Here is a 13,463-nt window from a genome sequence, read left to right on the forward strand (position 1 = left end):
TTAACACTGTTGCTGTAAAATGCATACCGTATTTTCCAGAATATAAGTCGCACCTTTTTATGTAATTTTGGCCAGGGTGCGATTTATACTCCCGAGCGACTTACATGTGACATTATTCGTTATTTTCACACTGGAAACCGCATTTCATATGAGGGTGCTTTAGGGCGCTCTAGGCTCTAAGCGACGCAGAAGAAGAATCAGCACATCCTCTACCTCCTTAGTTTGCGGAGTTGTTTAGAAGTGACACCGAGGATAAGCTTTGGAAAATTTCTTGGCATTTTCTTTATGCTATAGTTACCTGAAAAACTGTTAATATGTTACGTTAACACACCTTACAACAGTTAACACAGTTTGTTGTCTATGTGTCAGAAACAGAAAAGCTTTATTGCCATTGTGAATGACCAGAATTCACAAACATAGGAACTTGTCTTGGTGATCGATGCAACATAAAACATGAACAATTAATACGTCAAAAGAGAAAATTTAAATCTGCCATGGGAAAAAATAACAATAAGCTATAAGATAAAAAAATAGGATTAATATGTACACAAATTTACAGTTGAATTTACATTTGTTCATAGAGAAAGTGAACAGTGAGTGATTAAATGATGGTTAAAATTAAAGTGTTAAAGTGTTTAGGAAGTGTTCATGAGTCGCCCTTATGGCGGGATGTTATGGTTATGGATGGACCGTAGCCTCCTGCCTGAGGGGAGTGGCCTCCTGCCCTAAGGGGAGTGGCCTCCTGCCTGAGGGGAGTGGCCTGCTGCCTAAGGGGAGTGGCCTCATGCCTTTCATTTCATTTATTTATTTATACAGGGAAAACCCAATGAGAAAAGTTCTCTTTTTCATGGGTACCCTGTTAAAACACAACACAAAATGTGCCTTAGGGGAGTGGCTCAAATAGTCCTTGTCCAGGGTGAGAAGGGTCGGCTGTGATCCGACCCGCTTGTCCCAGAGCCCTGGAGACGTACAGGTCCTGCAGAGATGGAAGTCTGCAGCCAATCACCTTCTCAGCAGAGGGTGCTGTAGTCTCTGTTTGTCCCTGGCGGTGGCTCCAGCGTACCACACGGTGATGGAGGAGGTGAGGATGGACTCAATGATGGCCGTGTAGAACTGCTCCATCATCTGCGCTGGCAATTTGGCTTTCGTAAGCTGTCGCAAGAAGTACATCCTCTGCTGGGCCTTCTTGATGAGGGAGCTGATGATGGGCTCACACTTGAGGTCCTAGGTGATGGTGATACGGAGAAAGTGGAGGGAGTCAATGGTGGTGATGGGGGAATCTGTGATGGTGAGGGGGGGCAAGGGGGAGTGCCAGGTTGATGCTGTCCTGCACAAACCTGTTGCCTTTTAGGCGAACTGCAGGGGGTCCAGCAGGGGGGAGGGGAAGGACTTGAGGTTGTGGAGGACCAGGCGCTCAAATAACTTCATGACAGACGTCAGAGCCACAGGTCTGTAGCCATTACGTCCAGTGATCCGGGGCTTCTTGGGGACAGGGACAATGATGGACGACTTGAAGCAGGCTGGGACATGGCATGACTCCAATATCTTAAGGGTCGGCACAAGGTCATATAGGGAATCGGGATGGAAGTGACTGAAACCCACATGGCGGCGACCGTGACCGGTCAATGGATCTATTATATTATCAGCTCAGGCAATAATCTTCTCTCTTGGGTCCAAATCTGAAGTGTACCCTAATCCTAACCCCTAATCCCTAACCCTAGACGAGGGAAAAAATGTAAATGTTTGCTCACCTGTTCATCTGATCCAGCCATTATATTATTTAAGTTGAATAATGACAATGAATGAGGAAAGTTAGGTTTACTTTGTCTGGTTAAAACTAGTTTATGCCATGACTCTGTATTAGCAAAAGTGTAGCTAACTCATCCCAAAACAAACTAGACCGTGCAAAATATATACGTTTAAAAAGTTTAAACCTGAAATAAATTTCAGAGCAGGGGTTGTACCTAGTATCTCCTGCACCATTAGCCGTGTCAATAACCACTGGTTGTAAAACAATGTCACCTTCATCCGCCACCAGCTTGTCATCATGGACACACTTTGCATGGAATGTTCCACAGTATGGCATATCATTTTAGACATGTAAGCATGTAATCAGGTACATCGTTTTAATAGTTAATTTAAAAGTCTTTTATATTTAGGATGCAAAACAGGTCAAAGTAATTAATTTAGCTCTACTTTCTGTAGTTACAAAGAATGTTTTCGGCAGGATGTGCAAAGCAGTTTAAACAAACAACCACATTCTGAATTAAGTGTATTGCTATTGTACCTCTGCTTTGGCATCTCATATTTAAGTACTTTTAAAAGAATGTATTTATTATTTAGTAATGTGGGCTTTCCACATCAGGGATTATAGGACGCATATTATCCAATATGTACTTTTTGTTTCAGGCATGTCCCACCGGGAAGAGGCCCCGGGGAAGACCCAGGACACGCTGGAGAGACTATGTCTCTCGGCTGGCCTGGGAACGCCTCGGGATCCCCCCGGAGGAGTTGGAGGAAGTGTCTGGGGAGAAGGAAGTCTGGGAGTCCCTGCTCAGACTGCTGCCCCCGCGACCCGGCCCCGGATAAAGCGGCAGAAAATGGATGGATGGATGGTACTTTTTTAAAGCTTTTAACCCTGTTTGAACATAGTTCCTTCTGGTGAACCAGTCTCTACTCCATATGAACGGTCCGTCATCTGCCTGGTAGAACTGGTTCTCCTCCTGAAGAACTGGTTCTCCTCCTGTAGAACTGGTTCTCCTCCTGTAGAACTGGTTATCCTCCTGAAGAACTGGTTCTCCTCCTGAAGAACTGGTTCTCCTCCTGTAGAACTGGTTCTCCTCCTGAAGAACTGGTTCTCCTCCTGAAGAACTGGTTCTCCTCCTGTAGAACTGGTTCTCCTCCTGAAGAACTGGTTCTCCTCCTGAAGAACTGGTTCTCCTCCTGAAGAACTGGTTCTCCTCCTGAAGAACTGGTTCTCCTCCTGATGAACTGGTTCTCCTCCTGAGTGGCTCCAGCTCCACTGTCTCTCTCACGTTCGTCTGTGAGAGTCAGATCTCTCCTTCACTGTGGAACTCCTCCAGGTTTATACGTTTCCCAAAGAGGTTTTTTGTAGTTTTTCCTGGCCGAGAAGGAGAGTCTAATGACAGGGGACTCTGGAACATCGTCCCTCATCCCCGCAGACATTGTTTAATCTGTTTTTCACTGTTGCCCTCAGAGGAAACTGTTTTTAGGCGTTACAAAAATAAATTGAACTGAATTGAATTGAAAAGTTACTGATCGCAAACACAACTGGAGTACATTTAGCTTCATTCACAGTTTGATGAATCCTGGTTTGAAGGTCCTCTCCCTCCAAGCCTCAAAAACACAGTGTGTGGTTCAGTGATCTACTGTGCCGTTTTCAAGTCTATAAATGTCCAGACTCGTTCTGAGCATTACTGTCGTCTGATCATGGTTAATAAACTGCATGGCTAAATGAAAATGTTGTTTCTCTCTCCAGTGTAAATTCAAAGGTCAGTTAGTTCCAGCGTGGGAAAAGCAGTGACATGGGTAATCAAATCTGGGAAAGAGTGTTTTTGTGAGGTTCAGAGAAGGAGTAGAAAATACAAGCTTTTAAACAGGATGAATTAACCAAGCATGAATGAAGCTAAGTATAACTCCGCTATGCTTTAGATTAAGGAACAATGTTAGAACAAGTTTGCATAATAGCTGTCCTTTAAGTCCACCCAGTTTAATTATCATTTTAGACCTTGTTAAGACACCACTCCTTCTCTTCTTAATGTTTTCTTGGTTAAAAATCTGTTTTATATGGTTTATTCATTTTCCTTACAACCTTTTTGCAGCACTTTGGATTTTGATTAGTATTCACATGCTAATGCACACTTAGCATTCAACAGGCTGTGTGTTCAATGCAGATAATCCTCCAGCAGCGTTCAGGCTCAACGTGCCGCCTTTGTTCTTGGAGCGCACAGCGTCAGTCAATCGATGACTCTAATGCCACGCTGACAGGGAGACAATGACACGCGTGAGGCTGTCTATTTATCCATGTATTGTACTTTTTCAATGAGAAATTATGGTTACACCATTAAAACATATTTATACAATTTGGAGCATTTATATCATTTTGTAAGTATTGTTAAGTTATTTCTTTGGTTTAGTAACTTAAATTTATCCATGAAGTTATCCTGAATACCACAATTTCTTCAACAACTGGCAGAGCCCTAATAATGAGAGGCACTTCCACTGCACTGTATTTTAACCAGGTTTCATTTTACATCACAAAATAAGTAATGTAAGAAAGTAAAACTGCTTTTGGAAATGTTATCTGACTGAAGTAAATTGACAATTCCTTTAAAAAAACAAAAACCCCAACTATGATTTAGGGACTTGTGATAAAGCAGTGGCGTCGAGACAATCAGAAAAATCCAAAATTACTGTGTGTCACAACTATATAAGGATTGTTCTAAAATACGTATATCCAAATAAGCCTGTTTTTATCTCACTTCTGCTGCTGAAGCTTGGTGGAACTCACAGTGTCTTTTAGTGGCCTTTACAGGCCGCTGGGCATTACTGCGCAGGAAGCATGGTTCTGCTTTCACCACAGCGGCGTGATCTGTGACCCTGTTCAGAGGCCCGTTCAAGTTCCGCTCTCTAACATGAGCTTTTAGAACCAGAGCGGACAGCAGCTTCTTTTAGAAGCACATATGCTCTGAGGACCACACAGCCTCAAGTCCATGGATCTGCTCAAATCATACTGAATAAACCTGTATGGGAATCGAGGGTGTTTGCATGTTTTTCCCTCTTTGAGCATGTGCGAGGAGAAGCGAAGCAACAGCAGCGGCAAGTTTCTACTAACTGACTTAAAAACTAGCTTTTAGAGACAAGTCTGTGTTTGTAGCTAAGGGTGTCTTCATGCTGCAGTTGACCGGAAACTGGCTGAGCAACTTTACACCTTCTACTCTAGGTTTGATATGACCACCTGAAGTCCTTCTCCTCCCCCCTGCTGGACCCCCTGCAGTTCACCTACAGAGCCAACAGGTTTGTGGACGACGCTAAAAACCTGGCTCTCCACTTCACCCTGCAGGGGGAGCACTGACTCCACCTGCAGGGGGAGCACCTCCGATCCTGATTGATTGGAGGCAGTGTGTGCGTCTGGGGAAGAATGTCTCAGACACTGGGACTATCAGCACAGGAGGTCCACAGGGCTGTGTACTTTCTCCCCTGCTCTTCTCCCTGTACACAAACTGCTGCACCTCCAGCCACGACTCCGTAAAACTGATCAAGTTTGCGGACGACACCACCCTCATTGGGCTAATCTCAGACGGGGATGAGTCTGTCTACAGGAGGGAGGTGGACCGGCTGGTGTCCTGGTGCAGCGGTAACAACCTGGAATTCAACACCCAGAAGACAGTGGAAATGATCGTGGACTTCAGGAAAGTTAAAGCCCCTCAGCCCCCCCTCACTATCACAGACTCCCCCATCACCACCATGGACTCCCTCCGCTTCCTTGGTACCACCATCACCTAGGACCTCAAGTGGGAGCCCACCATCACCTCCCTCATCAAGAAGGCCCAGCAGAGGATGTACTTCCTGTGGTAGCTGAGGAAGTGTGCGCTCTGCTGAGAAGGTGATCGGCTGCAGACTTCCATCTCTGTAGGACCTGTACGTCTCAAGGGATGCGTAAACAAGGAGTGTTTGTTAACACTACTGGACCAAAACAAACAAATCAAATCAATTTATTTTTGTAAGGCCCAAAATCACAACAACAGTTGCCTCTGAGGGCCACAGGGAGAAATGAATCAACAATGTCTGTGGTGGCGATGAAGTCAGACAATGTCTGTGGTGGCGAGGGAGTCAGACAATGTCTGTGGTGGCGAGGGACGATGTCTCAGGGTCCTCTGTCCTTAGACTCTCCTTCTCGGCCAGGAAAAACTACAAAAAAAAACCTCTTTGGGAAAAAAGCGTAGAAACCTGGAGGAGTTCCAGTGAAGGAGAGATCCGACTCTCACAGACGGACAGACGGACACGAGGGAGACTGGAATATGGACCCACTCTTCAGGCAGATGAGGGACCGACTGAGGCGAACTGGACCCACTCTTCAGGCAGATGAGGGACCGTCTGAGTCGAGCTGGACCCACTCTTCAGGCAGATGAGGGACCAACTGAGTCGAGCTGGACCCACTCCTCAGGCAGATGAGGGACCGTCGGAGGCGAGCTGGATCCACTCTTCAGGCAGATGAGCGACCGTCGGAGTCGAGCTGGACCCACTCTTCAGGCAGATGAGGGACCGTCTGAGGCGAGCTGGACCCACTCTTCAGGCAGATGAGGGACCGTCTGAGGCGAGCTGGACCCACTCTTCAGGCAGATGAGGGACCGTCGGAGGCGAACTGGAGCCACTCTTCAGGCAGATGAGGGACCGTCCATACAGGGCAGGGACCACTTCACCAGGAGAGGGGCATCTGGGTCCACAGGTCCTCAGGAGTGAGAGAAAGAAAAAGAAGGCGGTGAACAGTTTGCAAGTGGAATTAAAAAATAAATATTGTTTGATAGCATAAGTAGTCAGAAGAAGAGGATAGTGCTCAAGCTGTCATACTTCCCCCAGCATAGTTACTCCTAGGGCAGCGTAGCTAAAGCTGTGGGTTTATGTTTCTGTTCCTAACTAGTCTGACCATAAGCAATTTCGAAGAGGAACGTTTTAAGCCTGGGCTTAAATGAAGAGACTGTGTCAGCATATTTAACATGGGTCGGGAGCTGATTCCATAACACAGGCACTTGGGAGCTAAATGCTCTACCTCCTACAGTACTTTTAGAGACTCTTGGGACCACCAGAAGGCCAGCATTCTGAGAGCGAAGAGCTCTGTTTGGATGATATGGTTCTATAGCATCTTTGAGGTAGGATGGGGCCATGTCATTTATGGCTTTGTAGGTCAAGAGTAGAATTTTAAATTTGATTCTAAACTCGACAGGAGCCAGTGAAGAGACTTCAGCACTGGCGTAATGTGCTCTCTTCTTTCAGTTCCTGTTAGTAATCTTGCTGCTGCATTTTGAACCAGTTGAAAGCTTTTTATGGAGCTTTTAGGACACGCTGCAAGCAGGAAGTTACAGTAGTCTAATCTAGTCGTTACAAATGCATGGATAAGTTTTTCGGCATCACTTTTAGGCAGGATTCTTCTGATTTTGGCTATGTTGCGCAAATGGAAATAGGCTGTTTTACAAGCTTGATTTATATGAGCTTTAAATGAGAGCTCCTGGTCAAATAAGACTCCAAGGTTTCTTACAGTAGAACTGGAGGCTACACTGACATTGTCCAGTGTGGCTATCTGCTCAGATAGAGAGTCTCGTAGATGCTTAGGGCCAAGCACAATGACCTCGGTTTTTTCAGGTTTAAGAAGCAGGTAGTTAAGTGTCATCCAGGTTTTTATCTCCTTCACACAAGCACTAAGTCTGTCTACTTGATCGCTCTGATCAGGTTTCATTGATAAATACAGCTGAGTGTCACCTGCATAGCAGTGGAAGTTAATGCCATACTTTCTGATAATGTTGCCTAATGGCAGCATATAAAGAGTAAACAGAATTGGACCGAGTACCGAACCCTGTGGCACACCGTAAATTACTTTAGAGCATGGTGAGGAGCTCTGGTTTACATTAACAAATTTGTACCTATCAGATAAATAGGATTTAAACCAGCTGAGGGCTGTTCCTCCAACACCTACATCACATTCTAACCTCAAAGATGATGGTCCACTGCCCCATTGGAAAACAGACCCGTATTGCAAGCTAACAAAGCTTACGAGGATAAGCTAGCAAACCTGAAGCGGAGAACCACAGTCCCTCCCTGCCAGAGAAACAGGGTCCTGTTGGCCCAAATAAAGATTCTCACAACTTCTTTGCATCAGAAGGGGGAGAGAATAATACTAATCATCAGTTATTGATCAAGATGTCCAAAATTAGACGTGAAATGCAGCATGATATGGAGTCTTTTAGACCTGAAATGATAGCTGCGATCGGCCTGGCAGTATCTGCTGTAGCAGCCGCTGAGCTGAAAGCAATGGGACTAACCAAAGCGACGAAGCCGAGCAGCGTGTTTAAGATAAAACGGATGATCTGCAGAAAGTAAGGGCCCAGATAGAGGCGCTGTGGGCCAGGGTGACAACACTGGAGTTGGAAAACAACGATATGAAAAATGAGATCATGAATTTGGAGTCCAGATCACGTTGTCCTAATCTGAGGATTGTGGTCGTAGAATAAGGAGAGGAAGGAAAGGATACGGAAAGCTTTAAGATTATTCCTGAGCTCAGGAGTTGAAGTCCCTCCCATCACAATGAAAAGAGCACATCGCCTGGGCAGCAAAGGCCTGATAATGAGGTTTCTTAACAATCGTGTGAAGGAACGTGCCTTGAAGGCTGCAAGGGTTAAAGGAGACATCCAATACAAAGGCAAGCACATCTTCTTTGCTCCTGATATTCCATATGAGGTTCATCAACAACGGCTAAAGTTCCACCACATCTGTGAGGAGCTCTGCAGGAGAAAGCTGAGACATGGGTTCCTTTTCCCGGCGACTCTTCTGGTGACTTTTGAAGGTAAAAAACACATGTCCAGAACACCAGGAGAAGCAGAGGTGCTCTTCAGGAAGATACAAAACACAAAGAACTGAAGAGTACGAGAGATGGAGCCACCAGCGTGGGGCATGAGAGTTTAGGATGTGGTCAAATGGTGATATAAGAGATATAAGAGTATAAGATATTTTTTTATAAATTATCTGTTTTTTATTATTATACTTCTGTACCTACTCTGTGTTGCAACACTAGAATTTCCCCCATTGTGGGACAAATAAAGGTTATTTTAGCTTACCTTATATATTTATTTTAATTTGAAGAGATTGGGACATGATTTATTTGTTTTTAACTTTTTGCTCCATGTTGGCTGTCTGCTTTTGTACATACTCTCTTTTGTACTCTTTTGTACATAAATACATCTACTCATCGATGTGCCAAATGTGGGAGAATTCACAAACATAGAAAATTGTCTTGGTGATTCGGTGCATCATAAAACAATGTGCAATGAATAAGTCAAAAAGAGAAATAATTTAAATCTGCTATGTGATGTAAAAATAACAATAAGCTATAAGATTAAAAAAAAAAGAATAAAAAAAAAAAAAGCTTAATTTGTACTAACACTTCCTTCCCTTTTTACATTATGTTTTTGAGCAGGTTTTGGCCAGTTTCCAGCATGAACCCTTTAGTTTTCTTTTTTGCCTTTTCAGTTGCTTTACGTTCTTATGGTTCTTGTGTGTGTTTGTTGTTTTCGACCAGAGGGATTAAAAACATTCAAGAGTCATTAACAGTACGATCGGTAGAATCAACCCAATGGCATCAGAAGTGTTACAAGTCGCATCCTTCAATGTGAATGGCACTGAACCCAATCAAACCAGATTTTTTTAAGAAAAAAGAAAGAATAGACAATGTACATTTACAAGAGACAGATTTGAATGACACTGAACATCAAAAACTAACAAAATTCTGTCATAATAAAATCCTTTTATTCATCATACAATGGCAAACATAGAAGAGGAGTTGCAATTTTGCAATCAACCCAAATAGTTTTTGAACAGAGTTTGAATGTAAGGATAAAGAGGGCAGATATGTACAGGTTAAGGGGAATATTAAGGGAAATGTTTTCACTCTTTTGAATGTATATGCTCCAGAGGGAGTGATATCACTTTCTATGGTGATGTCATGGACCTGATTGTGAACCACTCTGAGGGAAACCTGATCTGTGGAGGCGATTGGAATCTTGGGAGCTATGGGTTCACCTCAGAGTGGTATGAAACTTTAAAAACACACTTGACCCTTTCCTTTTAGCAACTTTTAACTGGGCACTCCTAGTTGGAAAAAAGGCCATCATATACCTGATACTAAAAGAAGGGAAGGACCAATTGTACTGTGCTTCATTCTATTCTGAATGTGGACTATCGTATATACACCTCAATTATGTCCAAAAGAATGGAACAAATTCTCTCAAACTGAATCCACAAAGATCAGACAAGATTCATGAGCAAACGACAAACACAAGACAACATAAGACCATCTTTACACATTAGTTTGGCATGCTGAGAAGGCTTTTGATTCTGTTGGCATTATTTATTTAAAGTGCTTAACAAATTTTAAATCAATTATTTAATTATACAAATATTGGGGCTCTTTACGATGGTCAAAGATCAAGAATTAAAATCAATGGTCATTTGACAAATCCACTGACTCCGCAAAGGACGGTCAGGCAGGGCTGTGCCTGGTCTCTCCTCCTGATGGCTTTGTATTTGGAACCATTGGCCCAATTTGCTAGACAATCGAAAACAATTCACGGTGTTACAATTGATGGGACGGAACATATAATTGCCTGTTATGCAGATGATGCTCTATTGTATTTGACCAAACATGACATTTCCATCCCCAATGTAATGAATTTTCTTGAAGAAGTTGGTCCAATGTCTGGATACAAACTAAATTTACAAAAATTTAAATTCTTTCTTACAGGCGTCCTCCTCTGACCTTAAAAAGGATTTACCCATAATTTAAATTGCAAACGGAATTTCTTAGATGTTTAGGTGTGGTACTTCTTAGAGACCTATCAACAGTTCTGGAGAAAAATTATACCCGTCTTTTTACTACTATATAAAAATATCTTGAAAAAATGGAACCTTAACCTTACTTAATTTAAGTCCAAGTTTCAGGATTGAAACTATAAAAATGACTGTTTTACCCAGATTTCTCTATCTGTTCCAGACTCCATTCTCAACCAGCTGTTTGATGAGTGGAATAACGTTATCTAAAGTTTGATATGTCACAAGGTTGGTTTTCCATCTGGCGGATCACTAAGCATGGACAAAATGTCAAACTCATGTCAGCAAAATTGTTAAATTGAATGAATAGAAATGAAGTTTTGTGATTTCTGTCATGTCTTTGTGATTTTAATGCATATTTTTCCTGTTGTGTGAAGCTTTTAGAATTTAATTGTGTGCTCTACAAATAAACTTCCCTTGCCTTGTTTCCTTCATAATGTGTAAGGAAGTCTAAAAGATAAAAGAACATTTGCATCCATTTGAATGATGTATTTAGCAACCTTCTTGAAACCGACACCTTAACGTGGTGCAGGCTTGTCTTGTCTTCATGTTTCAACGTTTCAGAGATCACACTGTGCTTCATTAAACAGTAGCAGTAAGTTCACTCATGTTCAGTCACATGTGTTATTTATAAACTAATTATTGCAATTTTTACTTGATGTGTACTTGATATGAGTAATATATATATATATATATATATATATATATATATATATATATATATATATATATATATATATATATATATATATATATATATATATAATGGTAAATATTTACCTGGTCAATATATTATATATATATATTATATATATAATATATTTACCAGGTGTATCCATACTTCTACTGCAATTAATAAATGCAGTACTTTTATCACCTTTGGGCTCCATACAACACTTTTGCCATAAAATACTTTGACAATAACAGATTTGACGCCTTGTGAAACTAACTTCTACAAAGGGAATTGTGGCAGTGAGAGGTTGATTGACTGAGTTGGTCCAGGACTTTCATACCTGGGGCTGTTTCTGTAGTGACATTGACAAAATACTCAGCAAAGTATATTTCCTCCCAGTGAACAGTTTTGGAAACTAATGACAAAGTGCCAAACAGGAAGAATGTGTGGGAGTGTGCAGGTCCTGGGGCTTGAGTGGAGCTCAGATTGAGGGAGAGACACAAGCAAATGTTAACATGGATTCTGTGTTATCATTGTTAAAAGATCCTGGGTTTTTAACTACTCTTGGTCAACTTTAGTATTTTATGAATACATTTATTCAATGACACAGATTTTTTCGATGTGTATAAATACATCCATCCATCCATCTTCTTCCCCTTATCCGTGGCCGGGTCGCAGGGGCAGCAGTCTGAGCAGGGACTCCCAGACTTCTTCCTCTCCAGACACTTCATCCAACTCCTTCGGGGGATCCCGTGGCGTTTCCAGGCCAGCCGAGAGACATAGTCCCCCCAGCGTGTCCTGGGTCTTCCCCGGGGCTTCTCCCGGGTGGGACATGCCCGAAACACCTCCCCAGGAGGCATCCGGAACAGATGCCTGAGCCACCTCAGCTGGAGGAGCAGCGGCTCTACTCCGAGGTCCCCCCGTGTGACTGAACTTCTAACTCTATCTCTAAGGGAGCGCCCAGCCACCCTGTGGAGGAAACTAATTTCGACCGCTTGTATCCACGATCTTGTCCTTTCGGTCATTACCCAAAGCTCATGACCATAGGTGAGGGTAGGAACATAGATTGACCAGTAAATCGAGAGCTTTGTCTTTCGACTCAGCTCCTTCTTTACCACAGCGGTCCGATGCAGCGACTGCATCACTGCAGCCGCTGCACCGATCCAACTGTCAATCTCACGCTCCATCCTTCCCTCACTCATGAACAAGACCCCGAGATACTTGAACTCCTCCACTTGGGGCATGGACTCCCCACCCACCCGGAAAGGGCAAGCCACCTTTTTCCGGTTGAGAACCATGGCCTCGGATTTGGAGGTGCTGATTCTCACCCCAGCCGCTTCACACTCGGCTCAAACCGTCCCAGTGCATGTTGCAGGTCCGGGTTTGATGGAGCCATCAGGACAACATCGTCTGCAAACAGCAGAGATGAGATCCTGTGGTCTCCAAACCGGACCCCTCCGACCCTTGACTGCACTAGAAATTCTGTCCATAAAAACTATGAACAGAACCGGTGACAAAGGGCAGCCCTGGCAGAGTCCAACATGCACTGGGAACAGGTCTGACTTACTGCAGGCACTGAGCACAGCTCCTGCTCCGGTCATACAGGGGCCGGACAGCCCTGAGCAAAGGGCCCCGGACCCTACACTCCCAGAGCACCCCCCAAAGGACACCCCGAGGGACACTGTTGAAAGCCTTCTCCAGATTCACAAAGCACATGTGGACTGGTTGGGGAAACTGCCATGAACCCTCGAGCACCCGATGGAGAGTATAGAACTGGTCTAGTGTTCCACAACCAGGACGAAAACCACTCTGCTCCTCCTGAATCTGAGGTTCGACTATCGGTCGGATTCTCCTCTCCAGTACCCTGGAATAGACCTTACCGGGGAGGCTGAGGAGTGTGATCCCTCTGTAGTTGGAACACACCCTCCAGTCCCCCTTCTTGAACAGTGGGACCACCACCCGGGTCTGCCAGTCCAGAGGCACGGTCCCTGAACACCACGCGATGTTGCAGGGACGTATCAGCCAAGACAGTCCTACAACATCCAGAGACTTTAGGTAGTCAGGGCGGATCTCATCCACCCCCGGAACCCTGCCACTGAGGAGTTTGTCAACAACCTCAGTGACTTCAGCTTGGGTGATGGACGAGCCCTCCTCTGAGTCCCCGGTCTCTCCT

General features: G+C 43.9%; 1 long non-coding RNA gene across 1 annotated transcript in view; it reads right to left on the reverse strand.

Annotated features, from left to right (window-relative positions):
• Window positions 1-5,122: 5,122 nt before the first annotated feature.
• LOC140349572 (uncharacterized) overlaps window positions 5,123-13,463 on the reverse strand; it is a 183,478-nt gene continuing 175,137 nt past the window's right edge. Inside the window, exon 3 of the long non-coding RNA XR_011924544.1 lies at window positions 5,123-5,522. This is a non-coding gene — a long non-coding RNA (uncharacterized lncRNA). The remainder of the gene's footprint in view (window positions 5,523-13,463) is intronic.

Source organism: Eucyclogobius newberryi, unplaced genomic scaffold (assembly GCF_026437365.1).
Source record: "Eucyclogobius newberryi isolate DKJ021-1_F unplaced genomic scaffold, fEucNew1.0.hap1 SCAF_11, whole genome shotgun sequence".
NCBI classification, from domain to species: Eukaryota; Metazoa; Chordata; class Actinopteri; order Gobiiformes; family Gobiidae; genus Eucyclogobius; species Eucyclogobius newberryi.